The sequence below is a fragment of the Myiozetetes cayanensis genome, unplaced genomic scaffold, assembly GCF_022539395.1.
Source record: "Myiozetetes cayanensis isolate MyiCay16 unplaced genomic scaffold, myiCay2020 scf1, whole genome shotgun sequence".
NCBI classification, from domain to species: domain Eukaryota; kingdom Metazoa; phylum Chordata; class Aves; order Passeriformes; family Tyrannidae; genus Myiozetetes; species Myiozetetes cayanensis.
In genome coordinates this window covers 88073116-88088801 of record NW_026086604.1, presented here as the reverse complement: position 1 = coordinate 88088801, position 15686 = coordinate 88073116, and the positions used below count along the sequence as shown (strand labels likewise).

Here is a 15686-nt window from a genome sequence, read left to right as displayed (position 1 = left end):
TTCTGCCACAGATGGCATGGGAAAATCATGTGTTAAGAAGGATAGATTTGAGAGAGGGGTCTGGTCTTCAAAAGCTCTCAGAATATTACAAAATAAAAAGATGCCACTCCATTTGCTGTGGAGAATATAAAAGCTAGAGTAAATGAGTGAGCTCGGCTCCGTGCTGCTGTGCCTGATCAGCTCCTTGCACCTAATCTAGGTAGCCATAAATTGTAAAATAATAATTTAGGCTGACAAAACTGCATATTAATATAAGTAATGTACTGTACCTAAGAATCCTTGCCAGCAGTCTCATTTTGCAGGAGAATATAAAACTGAAATATCCTTGCTCTTCAAGTCCTTGGTTGAGGGAGAGGTTGAAGGAGCAGAAGAAAATTCACATCGCTGTCACCCCTGGCATTCCAGTTCTGTACTGAAAAATCATAAATCACATCAGATTTTTTTCAAGAACTAGGTAAAATATTTCAAACACTCACATTCAAAACTCGTGGTTTTGCCTGCTCTACTCCATAATCAGTTATTAAGTGTATTTACAGAAGATACCTGTCAATAGCTAAGTGGGTCCTTACAGGACAAGACCAAGCATGGTGACTATGCCGAGGTAAAGGTCTTTATTTTCTGCCTGAATGAACTGATTGAACAGGGACTGAGCGCTTTTCTTGCTTTCCCCTCACCTATACGGCACAAAGGAGCTTGGAGGTGGACAAAATCTGCTAGGCACTGCATTGGCAGAACGGGGTAGCAAATGTCACCCAGCAGCTAATTAACTGTTGTGAAAGAACAGAGGAATTGTGTCTCTAAGGGGGTTTTTCTTTGACTTACTCAGCCTGCAATGACCACAGTTGGGGTTACACTACTTGTGAACTACTGTTTGAATAAAGGCACAGTCTAATTTAAAGGCTTGGAACAACACTAAGTGTATAACTGTCAGAATACATATTGGTTACCTGCCCACAGTACTATTTTAATATGTCCTAAAAAGTGTTCTCTCTGTAAAAAATTTGTTACCAACTTATCAGTTAATGGGATGTTACAAAAAATTTTGCACGATTTGGTGTTTTCTCCATAGCACTGTTTCCTAGAATCAGATGATTCTGTAATTATTAAAAAAAAAAAAAAGTTTCTAGACAAGTGGTTTGCATAGTAGACCTTTAATTTATTAACCAAAAGAATCTCAAATATCCTCAGCTTTTTAGAAAAAAAAAATCTAATTTTTTGTGTGTCTGGATTTTTCCATACTTCTGCTGCACCAGCTGTCTGGGCTTTCTTTCCTATGCAACAAGAATGTTGATCTCAGGGAATCATCTGTAAGTCTTCCCAGGAAAATGTTTAGAACTGGTTCTACGCTTTCTACCTCTAGGAGATGAAAAAAAAAGAATTGCAACCTGGATTTCCTGAAACAAAAAGGAAGCCATGGCAGAAACTCCTCAGCAATAAGCAAAAATTACTTTTACTGATCACTAAATGAGGGATTTTAACTGCTAGTAGTACATGGAGAGGACTGATGCATTTTACTGATGATGTAGACACAGTAAGTCTTGGCAAGCTCTATCATGACAGTGATGCCACCATACACATAGTGATGAAAGAAACACAGCAGCATACAACAAGGAGAAGAATGTCTTCTAGTAAGAGAAAACTGCAGCCACAAGAAAACACAGATTAAAACACCAGACTTCCATGTCTGACCTCTCCACACATTCTGCAAGTGACTGGAGCTGCTGCTAAGGATGGCAGGACATTTTGAATGAGTCAAAGAAGCTGTGGCCTGAAGAAGACCTCAAAACATTTTTAGCTGGTTTGGACTTTTGGCAGTATTTGGGTACACTTGCATTTTCCTCAGACACAGATTACAAAGCACTGACAATGACAAGGTTGAGAGCATGGACATTTAACCAGCTGAAATTATCCTATGAAGATGTTTCACAGCTCACATCTGGGTCTGAAACAGTGACCCAGCATCGTGGTAAAGCTGTCCTGAAACATTGTCAAAGCAAAACTGTGTACTCAAATACTAAGCTGAGTACTACCTCACATTGTTTAGTTGTACTGGTGCATAATTAGAGAACACTGCCAGTTTCTCTTAAAAGATCCCCTGCAGCCTAGACTGAAAGAAAAGTGAAAATAGAGCCAGCAGTGCTAAAGATTCTAAACCAGGAAAACTAGCATTGACCAATGAGTAAGACTTTGTCATTCCTTTTGACTACTGCTTCCACAGGTTTCATACAGAGCAAAAGAGTAGTTTAAGGTGGCACAATAACTCTATACTCACACACAAATACTTGGAAAATTTGCTTTCCTTACTCTCTCAGTCAAATCATCTTCACTGAAAGTTCCTTGCAAATTTCTGCTTGTAATGAAATGAGAAGCACAAAACTCCACTTAAAATCCATTATCAAAATGCAGTACTGTACAAAAAAGGATATGTAGCAAAAATACAACATAAGCCTGTATCCCATGATAATCAATAGATAGTGCAATGCAAATACGTAGCAGAACTGAGGCCCAATATTCACTGAGTGCCTTTCCCAAAACCTCTACAGACCTGAATTAAATTACAAAACTAACATTAGTAAAAGTAGTCACAAAGCTTAGTATTTGTGAGATCAGAACAATTTCCCCTTGGACTCAGCAAAGCCCTTAAACATATCCTGAATTATAAACAAGTGAGTAATTCCATCCCCATGCGACAAGCTGCTTAAATACAACGGGAATGCTTAAGTGTTCTGCTACACAGGGATGCCATTACTCACATACTTAAAGATAAGTATGTGCTTATTACTTAACTTTTTATGTTGCCATGCCTAAAAAGAAGCATACAACTAATTAATGTACAGTTACGAGAGTCCACACCCCCGGAGCTTACTGCATACAAGAGAAGAGAATACAGAGAAGAGATAAAAAAGCAGTAGAATGACATCTTTGAAATTAAATGTAAATTGAATCTGCCTGAATATTTTACAGGTGATCAGATTGAATGATGACAGATTCAGCCTTATTTCACACTAGTTTGAAAGAGGAAAAATAGTCCACTTCTTTGGCATAGTCTTCCTTCTTTTTTTCCCTGTGTGTTTTGACACTTGATCTGTACAAGATACCCACAAAGATACTTCAGATGCATTTTGTTAATTAGCTATATGCTGTTTTTCAAATTCTGTGGACTAAACAGCAGATTTGGTAGGCAAAAGGCATCTTGACATGTCCTGAATGTACTCCAATATTATTTAAGCAGATGTAGCAAGTCACACTATAAGATTTTCATGATATTCCAATTTATTTTCATATCAGTAACTGCTTCTGCAATTTTAATTCATATTAATATTTTCTGCGTTGTCCCAGCAAAGACAGACTGAATGAAATCAAGGAAATGAGCAAGAATATTTGTGGTTTTCTCCATAGTCCTCTATGAAACATTTAGATGCAACTTTCTTCAATAGGAAATTTTACAGTCATATACATTGAAAGTTCATTTTCAGCATAGACTGGGAAAGTAAGAATTAACATTTTCAAGTTTTTGCCTGTGCAAAAAAAAACCCGTGTATGCAAATAAAAGATGCACCAGAGTATTTTCTTCTAAGTAGGTTACAATGTTGTCACTCTATGGAGATTCTGATAGCCTATCTCTACAGCCTCTGATCTGTACTTTGGGATCACTGCACAACTTTAGAAATACACTCTTCTATAAAAGGGAATAAAACATGCCAGCCTTGGCATAGATTGTCTGCAGCAGCAAAGTCAGTAAGTAAAATGAAAAAAAAAAACCACAAACACATAAAGTTATATTAAATGCATACACTAGGCTCCATTTTAATGCAGCCCCCTGCAAGAGGGCTATTACTGCACCTCTTGCTTTAGAAGAGCTCCTCACAATTTCAGGAGGACTAGAGCATAAATTAGAATTTTAAGTGATTTTTTTCAGTGTTTTGATCCAGAAGTTGGTGACCCTGTCCCCACTAGAAAAAGTATACAGACAAAAAAACCTTTAACTTTTAATGTTGCAATTACTGGCATCAATGTACCTTCTGCATATAAATCTAAGCCAATACATGAATGTGTTCTTAGACTGAGGGCAAAGTGTTCAGCCCCAAAGTCTGATCTTCCAATCATTCCTTGCTCAGTGCTTCACTTGATGCCAATTCCAATGCCACTTCCAAAACTTATCCTTTATTCCTGTCCAAGCTTTTTTCCTTGATGAAACAATAGCATGTCATCTAGTCCATATTTTTGCACATACAATATTTTGCAAAGTCCAAAATTTGTATATCTCTCATTTGTTTCTTCTCTTTAGGGGGATGTTGCTCAGCCTGTATTAATAACTACAAAGTTCTTCCTAGAACTGGCCTTTCAGATTACCTTTATTTATTATAGAAAATGCAAGGCTTTCTTCTCTAATGTTTTCAGGCACTACATCTTATATCTTTGCTTGCCACTGGGTTTCCTCCATGTTATAAGATCACTTTACAATTACTGAATCTCCCTTTTTTTCCTTCTGACTAAATTTATTGGTTCATTTTGTTCCCTTTACCTTAGTCTTAGCCTTTCAATTTTGCCAAAATTCTCCTGGGGACAAGAAAGAAAGAACTCACTTGTTTTTGTGAAGAAAGGACTAGAAGACAGGAGAGAAGATGGATTACAGACATGTTTTAGACATGTAGGGCATCTGCTGGTTTGGTAGCCTCATAAGACTTTCCACTGAAAGGAAATACCCAATAGTTTTTCCTTCTTTTCCACATGCCTATTATGTAAAAGGATGATGTGGAGTGCTTCACCGAGCTCTTAGAGTAAGAGCTTATAAAACTTTTCTTCACTTAACTATGTTATATTTTTTCAAATTAAATTGACATTCTACAGAAAGTCTACTGCATTTTTCATCCTAAATTTTCAACTTATCATGCTGACACTGCACAGGTGTTGGGATTTTTTTCTTCTGAGCTGTAAGGAATATGGAACTTGGGCTTTAATCTAAGAATACTAGTTTTACCACTTCTTCATCCTTTGGTTTTTTGATTTTTTTTTCCAGAATGAGATCTTCTGGGCTTGTTTCTTCCTTCTCTTAAATTGAGTCTGTGTTCTGTGGATTTTTTCCAGTCAGGTTTTCAATTCCATACTACCTTTTGCCTCTTGGAAGTTTTGACAAGACCCTCTGGTTTAAAACTTGTGCTGTTCTGTTGATTTCATCTGGCTGTTTATACATGCCAAGCAGAAGCAGTTCATTTCACTGCACACAGGAAACTGTGCCCGTAATTCTTTTGCAATTTCCAATGCCAATTACATTGTCTGCACTAGTTAGTTTGAATCCCAGACAGATCCTTGGAGTCTGCTTGCTTTTGCTTAATGCTGACTTTAGGCATGTGAGGTCTGTAAGCTCCTGTTAACTATGGCATTCTTGTTAAAATATGACTTTCCTCAGCCCACATTTAACTGCTGCACAATTAAACCAAATCCTTATGTTCCATATTTCACAGTGGTGTTGTCAAACCATCAGAAATGAAACACAAAGTCTTCTAAAATAAGCTGTATATTTGATAGAGAAACGTGCTACCAGTTTTTGCATAGCCACATGGTTGACTTGAAAAATGTATGTGGGCTTTTTTATTATCACTAACTAATGAGTTCTTCTTCCATTCAGGAGCAAACTGTCCCTTTACAGGCTGCGAATCCATGGTCTTCTTCCAAGACTTCTGTGCAGAAAGCCAGCTCATTTGATACGAGGAGGTGAAGCAGATTTCGGGAGGACGATGAGATGTCCCTTGGGACCGCTGCAAAAGTGCAAAAGTGCACTGCAAAAGTGCAAAATGTGTGCTTCTATTTGGCCAGGGGTACGGGCTGGTGTGAAGCCCACAGGGCCTGACAAACAAGGCCTAGGCGTGAGGATTTGCCTGCTGGGAGAAGTCCTGATTTCATGGCCATAGTGAATGAAGGCAGCAGCCCCGCCGTGGGCCCAGCTACAGCAGTGGTCAGGCTGGCACAGTTAGTCCGGCTCAGAGTAGGCAACTTGCTGGTATACATGAGGCTGCCCCTCAGCCTCCCCTGCCATGTGAGGTGAGGAGTCTGATGGTTTCCACACGGGCCCCGCTCTCCTTTCCCAGCATGGACCGGGCCAGTGTGGTGTGGGATGCTCACTTCCCACTCTCCCAAGCTGTGCCCGATGGGCAAGCGGGGCCACCATGCCAGTGGCCGTGGGTGTCCCTGCCCTGGGTGCCAGCGCTCTCCCCTGCTCCTTGCGTGATGCTCCACCACTGCCATTTCCCCAGATTCCCAGCCGCCGCCGTGAGACACCTCTCCCTCTCTCTCCATTTTCACACTCCACCCACTTTTTGCTTTCTTTCTCCATCTCTGCCACCGTCTCTCTCCCTTTCTGGACTTGTCTTTATTTGGCACTCCCGGAAGCTGCTGGGCACTTCTCTCCCTGCCTGCCCGGGCAGCTGATGTGACTGACTGACACCGGCTCCCGCTGAGGAGGAGGAGGAGGAGGAGGAAGAGGAGGAGGAGGAGGGAGAGCAGCGGCGAGGCGAGGGAGGGGGGGGAGCGAGTGACCGGCCTCGGATTTTCATTGCAGAGAGGAAGGGGAAAAAAAGGCTACGCGGGTCATCAAAACAGGTAACTCAAGAACAGGCGGCGGCGGGAGGGGCGGGATGCGGGGAGCGGCCCGACCTCTCCGGCCCCGGGCAGGCGCGGCCGGGGCCGTGGCTGCGCTCCCGCCGGCGGCAGCAGCAGCGGACATCTTGGGGATGGGGGACAGCGGTGAGGGGACGGCTCTGGGCTCGGCCGGGAGCTGCAGAGTGGCAGCGTAATTCCTTGGGCGAGCCGTGCCCCGGGTGCTATGTGGGTCAGGGACCGGGCTGCCCTTCGACTTCCCTCCTGTCACCTGCGCCGGGCTGCGCACGGAAAGCCTCCCCCCTCCCTCCCTCCGATCCCCTGCGTGATAAGTGGGGAGGAAGTAATCTGGGCGGGGAGCGGGGAGACCCGAGAGAAATACCACGGCAGATGAGGGATCCTCTTTGGGGCTGAAGCCAGACCTCCTCCGCCGAGCCCCCCGGTCAGCGCCGTGAGTGACTTTGGGCCCCCGCCCCGGGTCCCGGCAAGCCGGCTTTCCGACGGGCTATTAAAAATTCCCTCGGCTTGTTTATGCAGACCTGGCTGTCAAACTGTGCTGGTCTTGAACTCTCTTAATCAGCGTAAGATGATCTAATTCTGAGGGAGGTGGCTGTAGTGCCCGTGGGTAGCTGGGCGCCGAGTCCTTGGATCCCCCCCGCCCTTGGAGCTAGAGTTGTGCGTGTGGTGGAGGTGGCAGAAGAGAGCCTACAGGTTTAGCCCAGAAGAAAAGGTTAAATAGCATCTTAGGGTAGGGATCTGAAGGCATAATATATACCTTTACATAGAAAGATACGAAGGATACTTCAGATACAAGGCGGAGTTCAGAGTGGGCAGGAGGAAGGCAGAAATGAAGGACCGTGAAGCCGAGATTCTGCATTTTGCAGGGACTTGACATCTGAAGGAGAACTACCCCGGAGACACAGCCAGCACAAAGCCGAGGAGAACTTATGACCCCACCTAAAAATGTGCCGTCTGTCCTTTGTTTTGGGGATTGTTGTAGATTTGTATCTTAGCATTACAGGATCAACGGTGAGGATTTTTATCAAGTAGAATTCAGACTTCATAGTGTGCAGGAGCAATCTTAAAAACAAAGACCATCCAGGGAAGAAAGCTTTTTTAATATGCCTTACCTAAATGTGTTTGTTTTGCAGTGATGGAAAAATGTTGCCAGAAAAAAATCTACACAGAGGCCTGTCCATTAGGAAATAGTTGGAAGGGATCTGTTTAGCAGGGGGGCAGGGTGGGATAAAACGTCAGATTTTTATCAAGTTATTTTTAAGCCAGGCAAAAGTGGCAATGGTTTATGGACTACCACGTTTCATTCCTCTGTGAAATTGTAATCAGAAAACTCATACCAATTCAGAAATGTAACTTTAAAAATTATTTAAAATAGCAAAGTGATAGATAAAATGAGTTAAAACTCAATATAGTACTTTCAAAATTGGCTTTTTAAGACATGCCTGCGAGTCCTAATTTTTATGCAATTTTTATCCTAGCGTTTCCTATTAATTACTTATTATGCAAATGATAATAAACTTTTTTATGGTTCTGTGCATTTGCAGCACAAGGATTTCATAACACTGGTTCTATTTTGAGCAAGTTTGCACAAGAACAAAGGCAATCCACCTTCTGTAACAAAGCCAGGTGCATACAACAAAATGGTCTTTTTGGTCTTGGGCATAACAAAACACTAGTCTTCAGAATACTGCTGTGATTGACTTGCGTCTTCCCCCTCGAATGCTGCTCAAATGTGGAAGGTGGACAGGCACAACTCCAAATGTAATGAATAAAGTATGTTTTCTCAATTAAATAAAAGTTAAGAGGATGTGCATTATTTACTGTTACAGAAGAACTGACCTATGACATGTTTTCGTTATTCTTTTTCAGCTGTGGCTCTCACTTTAGTGGGGAAAAGGGTTTCTTGGTATACCGTAAGGAGCAAGAGTACTAAGATTACATATATTAAATCCCCTCCCGTCATTAGATTTTCATAATTTTTATTCACCATGCAAAATACATTGGGCACCCTAAGTTAGAAAAAAAAAATTTCAAAAGAATGAAAATTCCCCCAAGTCTAAAATTCATGGGAATTTGAATTAGCAGGTACTAGAAAAGGTGGTAAGAGTGCAGCAAGGAGGGCTGGAAACCAGACAAATTGTATTCAGCTCTCAGGCTTGACATTGACTTGCAACAGTACCTGGAGCAAGTCAGACAATCTTTGCATGTTTCAGTCTGTGGCCTGTCAGTAACAATAAAACTGGGATTGGTTTGAACTCTAGAGAGAGAAATGGTGAACTGCCAGATTTGTTAAAGAATATTCTTTGTGGTTCTGTGTGGGTTTTAACATCATGTGCAACAGCAGCAAACTCAATATCTGCAGTTGCTGCCTACTAGAACATCTGACTACATGAAAGAGAACATTCTTTACTTATCATGCTTATTGGGGCAAAATCAAAGAAACACCTACAATAAATCAGGCATACATTATTGCAGTTATTCCGACAGCTGTTTTGTTGTGAACTGGTTAAAAGATTTTGCTTGATGAAGCACACCTAATATACATAAATAATTTTAATTCCTTTCTCTGTAACTTCACGTGCATAATTTGCGATAGGGGGAACAACTGGAAACTTCTCATTTTCATGTTGTACAGATTCTGTTCCAGTTGCTCATATATTTTTGAAAAACACATAATTTTGGCTAGATAAGGTTTACTGACTCTTCAGATATTAAATGCTTTGAACTCTAAAGGCTCAGCTATTCTTCAGAATGTCACTGCTAAAACTGTGGCAGAATGGCAACACCTTTCCTAAGCAGTGTCCATTGAAGTGACAAAAGCATACATAAGCACAGCTACATCTGTGGGAGAGATTATGCTGATTCAGATAGTTCATCAAAATTATGGGATTTGGAGTTTCTTAAATCTCTGTGACCTTTGTCACCATGTTAGCGAGGCTTTAGGGTATAGGCACCACCATAGTCCATACACATACTGCCTACTGTTGTCTTTATTTCACCTGTGCACAAAAGATATTCTGACTTCAAATTTCAGGGACTTCTTGTTACTGAAAAGGTCCCATTGAGACTACTTTCCTGAGTATATGCTAATGGAATTGCTCTGTCTGACCCACAATTTTTAAGAGAACAGCAGGCTAAAGAAGTTGCTTGTAAAATCCAAATTACCAGTAGTAATATACTTGGAATCAAATCAATACTTTTCTAGCATATATTTTAAAAAAAACCCACAAACCCCAGGAAAATACTCAATTACATTTTTGAATAGTGTCATATTTTTCCAAAAGACATGCTCAGATCCTATACATTAAAGCTATCTTTTGTATTAGTTTAAATATTTAATGAATTGGTTTTTGGAAGGAATGCAAATAATTATCTACATTTCTGTGTGTAGTCTGTCATTGTTTAGAGGGAAGAAACAGCAGAATAATTCACCTAACAGCTCTAGATCCCCTAAAGCAGCCATCATCAAAAAGGCTAACTTTACAAGTATGGGTTCAGTTTGATCTTTCTGGGTTTCACAAGGGAAAAATAACCAAATGTCTCAGATCTAGTAAATCGCATGGGTTATCATTAAAACTCAGGACGTCTAGGTGGTAACCAGGTTATAGCAGGAAATGGAAGGGTCTTTTTTAGTAGCAGGTGGCCCATTTCATCCTGAATCAGATGGAAAGGCACAAGCCATTGGAATGCTAGCCATATTGCAGAGTCAGTTGGATGGATTTTAAAATGGGAGATGGGCAAAGGCCTTGAGTTTTTTTGATCAATAAAGACCCCAACTGAGCTGCAGAGCAGAGAAGTAGTCATATGGCAGAAAGTTTGCTTGAGCCCTCCTGTTAGCTGCTGTGCTGGAGGAAGGGCTACACAGGCTAGAGGCTGAGCAGGGCAGCCATGACGAGCCTGAGACCATCAGGACACAGAGTGCTGAGACCATAATTGCAGCAGGATGTTCTGGTAAGAACAAGAACACCAGCTAAACTGGCTGAAATCAAGCCCAGTTATTCAGGCTTCAGCATAGTATGGATATGCATGAGAAGTAGGGTGTGGAAGCATTGTGAAAGGCCACCAGCACAGCAAACAAACCCGTTACTAACCTTGGTACTGAAGTTCTAGTCTCCTTTTTTCTGCAGAAGTAATTCCATAGTTTGCACTTTTAGAGCTTGCAATACTGTTTGCTTAGTTGTGACTTCCTCCTTTGCTTTTTTCCTTTCACATCCCAGAAGCACTGGAACACTCCATAAGGGTTCATACTGTGTGGAACTTAGCTCTTTGGAGAGTTCAAATTCAATTTGTTTGGAACCGTAGCATAAAGGATCTTACTGTTTGGTTATTATGAACTGAACCGAAGCACTTTATTAAAGTCAATGCCTGCATGCAATATTTTCTTGGTTCAGCAAGGCAGTAATTGGACTTGTGACAGGTAATTAAATGGCTTGTAAGGCCTTTAGGATGCTTGATTACATGAAGAACCCCCACACTAATACATAGTAAATGAGGTGGCTAAGAACACTGCATTTCTGTTGATTGGAGAGATACTAAAACTCTTACAGTTCATTGGAGGGAGAGAAGAAAATAAAATAAAACCAAGACAAAAGACTATGAGCAGTGGTGACATGAAAAGAGAGCATAAAAAGAATAGGAGAATGTACTTAGAAACTGGGTTGCCTTGGTTATTTTAAGTCAATCATGCTTATACAGACTGTCAAGTCTTGACTGCTTCAGTATATCATTAAATAATGAACTCGTTCTTTGTGATCACAAAATTGATGACATTCAAAATTATTCAGCAAGGAATGGAAGCTCTTTGCAGAACTTATGTATAATTAGAAAGTGAACTGATATTCCAGGAGATACTAAGCACATACATAAACACGTGGCATATTTTAAAGAATTCATATTAAATTATCAGAGGCCTAACCACAGTCCATGCTATTATTACATTGACTTGTAGACACAGAGCTTGATGTCTGCAGTTGCTCAGCCATAATTATGGGACTAAAATGGATGTGATAAGAACTAAAATGCATCAACAGTCTTAGAGGTACTTGTCAAAATAGAGATTGTTTTACAAAGTGGTTTTGTAATTTTTTTTTAAGCTGTGGGATACAAAAATGCCTTTACTCCTTTCCTGCATGTTTTTATGAATAGCAGCATGGTCACTAGGAGAGGGAGAGAAGCGGAGGAAGATCCAGAATGCAAACAGAAAAGTATGCTTGGTGGTACCAGCAGCATAAAGCCAGAAAAAGGAAAAAACTTGGATTAAATAGAAGAGGTTCCTCTTCTACACAAAGAGGTTTTTTTGCTTATAAGAAATAGTTCTTGAAAAACACAGAGGTTATGCCAAAGAAAGAAGTCCACAAACAAGATAATTGAGGTAACACACTGTTATGCACAGCAATAAGGGACTCATTCATAGCATATCAATGGTTTAACACACGTTGAGCTATAGAGAGAAATACTTTATGATGAGTATACTAGAGCCAGGCAAGACTTCAAACCAAAACAGCCCATCCATCCACAAAAAGCCTTTTTGTCTTTTTGCTATCCCAGATATAACCCTTGTCCATTCAAACACAAAAACCCTATATATTTTAACTGGGTTTAAAAAAAAAAAGATTTTTTTTTCTCTATACTTAAAAGTACATTGCTTCCAAGTGAATTTGTAGCAGATCTAGGGGCTAAAGAACAAAAAAGGCTCTGATTTGAAACCCAAATAATTCTCCTCACACAGGGCTTTACAGAGAGGTCCTCTGGTTTAATCCACTTGGACATCAGTTTGAGAAGCCTGTTTACATTCCTCCCATACAGCTAATGTGAGACAAAACACAAACCATACAAGGTAATGTTCCTATTGGTCTACCAACACATACTTTCTTCTAACCAATGCTCCCTTTTCATTCTCCACCCAGAATCTTTTATGGTAGTAACCCAAATAGCTTCAGGTGCTCCTCCTTACTTCTCAGCCAATACAAAGCTGCTTCTGAGCTCTGCCTGGGAATAAGCAACTCCAGCAGCCCCAGGCCAGTGCGTTTTCATTTTCTGAACCAGTATGGGGTGCAGCAGGAATTTGAGTCTCGTGCCAAAGTTGGCAAAAAGACTGCCTGCTCAACACAGGCTTGGAGTTGGTATATGTTTGAATGATGGTATAGGAAAGCCAGCAATTACAACCCCAGGCTGCTTGTGTTTTTTTCAGAAATGAAGTGCCATAAGATGCTTTTGTAAGTTGGGAGATGCTCAGGAACATGTATACATTTCCACTCCCTTGATGTATGTTGACATATATTGTACAGAAGAACTCTCAGAGGACACTGTTCTTTGGATCTATAAATTGTTCATGACTGGCTCTCTGATAGCACCAGCTGGCAGTATGGGTTTCTGTGTATTTTATTTCAGATCTCAGGAACACTTTATTAAAAGACCTAATAGAGAAAGCACATGTACAGGCTGCTGTACTTCCAATAACACTGTGATTTTCCAAATGGTGTACGAATGGTAGATACAATTGAAATGCCACATGAAATGCTGGCTATGTTCTGTTTTAAGCATCTACCCTTTTTTGACATACAGAGGAGAATCAAATCTGACTTTTAGCATCTCAGACCATGACTGTGAGTGAGACCTGGCATAATTTTTCAGGTACTAGATGGATTTGAAAGAACCTGTATCAAGGGGGAAAAGAGCTCCCAAATAAATTAAGAAGTAATTTCTTTTTCTTTCAAATTAAAGGAGTCCTAGGAAGTAAAACAAACTGTGAAACTATCTCTTGCTGATGTTTGTCAGAGTAGTATCATACTTTACAAGGTGGCACCATTCCTGTATTCCAAACCACCATTTTTACCTGCCTGATAAGTCATCATGTGTTTATTTTTCCCCTTATGCTACTATACTGCTTTTCCCTGTGCGCTCATTACAGCTTGTTTCTTCTTGAGATAGAGCAATATGGTCCTCCATCATAAGTCACATAGAATGGTAACAGGAATAATACCTGTGTGTTTTGATTTACAGTTTGACTGCTGTTTGGGATCAGTATGTCAGAGAATTTCGGTCTACAGCCAAGTTTTTTTCCCTTGATAATAGATAAATTGTGCTTTGAGACAGCTGGGGAGAGAAGCAGTGATCTCCCAAGGCCTGTCTGTAAAAAGAAATCTGCTTCTTGGGCTTCAATATGCTTTCTTCTACCTGGTTTTGGCTTTACTTCTTTTGGGGAAGAAATGACAGATGGTAGTATTATCACATGCCTTTAGCACTCCCAGAAAAGATATCATTAGCAGTAAACAGAGCAGAGCTGTGGATCCTCTGTCTTAATTTTTGTGCACAAGAGACAGTTAACAATGTCAGAGATTAAATGATTTGTCAGTAGATGTGTGTTAACACCTTTCCTGGCTCTTAGGTGACCTTATTTTCAGTGAAGGATAGTGTATTTCTCCACCAAGAGAGCAATTGGATACATGGGAGTTGAAGCATTTTTAACTCTTTAAGTGGTCAGCATCAAATCCAGGAAAAGATATATATGATTAACCCTGATAATCAACTTCAAGATCAAAACTTTAATTAAAATACTAGTAGAGATGAGATAGAGAATCTGTCTTGATGTAAAAATGTGCTTTATGGGAGTGTGTGCATCCCACAGACATATTTATATCCTCTTTATTTTCATTAACATGCCAAGATTTTATTTGACCCTGTGAGTAGACCAGTCTTATTATTTATTTATAATATAAGCTCTGATGCTATATCACACAAACAGTATCTTCAGAGTCAAACTGTACCATTTGTGTTCTGACTCCTTCTGAGCTGCGGCTTTGTGGTATCTGTTTGACCGTGCAGAGCGGAATAAGTAATTGGACGAACAGCTGAATATAGGCCAAGAAAATGCTGAAGGTTGTTGTAATATGAACCAAATACATGAATCCCTAAATATAGACAAAGATGTCAATGTTTAGATTGAGAATGGATGAAGAGAGTTTTCATGCTATTGCACAGTGGAGTCCTTGCTTCAGAACAGTAGAGTTAATTTCAGTGTTGTTTTTAAGATAGATGCCTAGGCAGTTGATGGTAAAGTGAGATGTAAATGTGAGGTTATTGTATGTACAGCTGATTTGCACTTTTAGTGTTATATACGGTAATCACAGAAGTGTACTTGCACTTTATTCATACATAACAGGGATACCTGTGTGTATTCTTATGTTCATGCATATAGGTATAGATGCAAATAGCGTGTACTCATGAATATATAAGTACACAAATAAAAAGGTAGGCACACTGTAAACATGATGATTGAGTTATTAAGTGTAACATTCTGTATAAAAACAATAGAAACTTGGCATCCCTAATTTTAGGGTAAAAATAGTTTCTACTTCTGTTTTAAAAGGCTATAACACTATATTATTCTGTGATTGCCTCACTGGTGATATCTGTTTTTGGAAGAACATGTGGTAGTTCTGACCCTGAGATTAGCTCCGTTGGTTAGAGCATGGTGCTATTAATACTAAGGTTGAAGGTTCAATCCCAGTATGGGCCATTTGCTTAAGAGCTGGACTTGATGATCCTTGTGGGTCCCTTCCAACTCATAGTATTCTGTGATTCTCCAGCTAATGGGAATAGAATAAAGCTGTGAAGAATATAGTGAGAAAAGACTGTTGCAGCGGGAAAGTGTTGCATACAGATGTCCATAGGGTTATTGAACTGGGTTATTCCTCTGATCTTCTGACACTGTAATGTATTTTCTTAGCATCTTAGAGAGGGAAGTTTTTGGGTAGAACATTATAAGTCTGCTCATTTGTGAGATTCCTCAGACCTCCAGGTGTGTGCAGTCAAACATCTAGAGTGTGCAATCAAACAATGGGGTTCTTCCACAGGCAAAACCAGGCTAAATATGCCAAAAAGTAACAGGTCTGCTATAGAATTATTTATATTATTTTAGTGAAATATGGAGACATCATCAAGGAACATTTTAAGGCAGATTAAAAAAAAAACAAACCAACCTACCTGATTGTATCTTCAAACACTGGCAAACAAGAACTCTACTGGAAATGTATTTTAACATACTGATTAAATGAGTTGACTGTTAGTAT

The 15686-nt window shown here is 40.1% G+C and overlaps 1 protein-coding gene across 1 annotated transcript in view; it reads left to right on the top strand.

Moving 5' to 3' along the window:
- Positions 1 to 6344: 6344 nt before the first annotated feature.
- Positions 6345 to 15686, top strand: part of CAP2 (cyclase associated actin cytoskeleton regulatory protein 2) — a 67687-nt gene continuing 58345 nt past the window's right edge. Inside the window, exon 1 of the mRNA XM_050311823.1 lies at positions 6345 to 6600. The gene's annotated coding sequence lies outside the window, so the exon portion shown is untranslated. The remainder of the gene's footprint in view (positions 6601 to 15686) is intronic.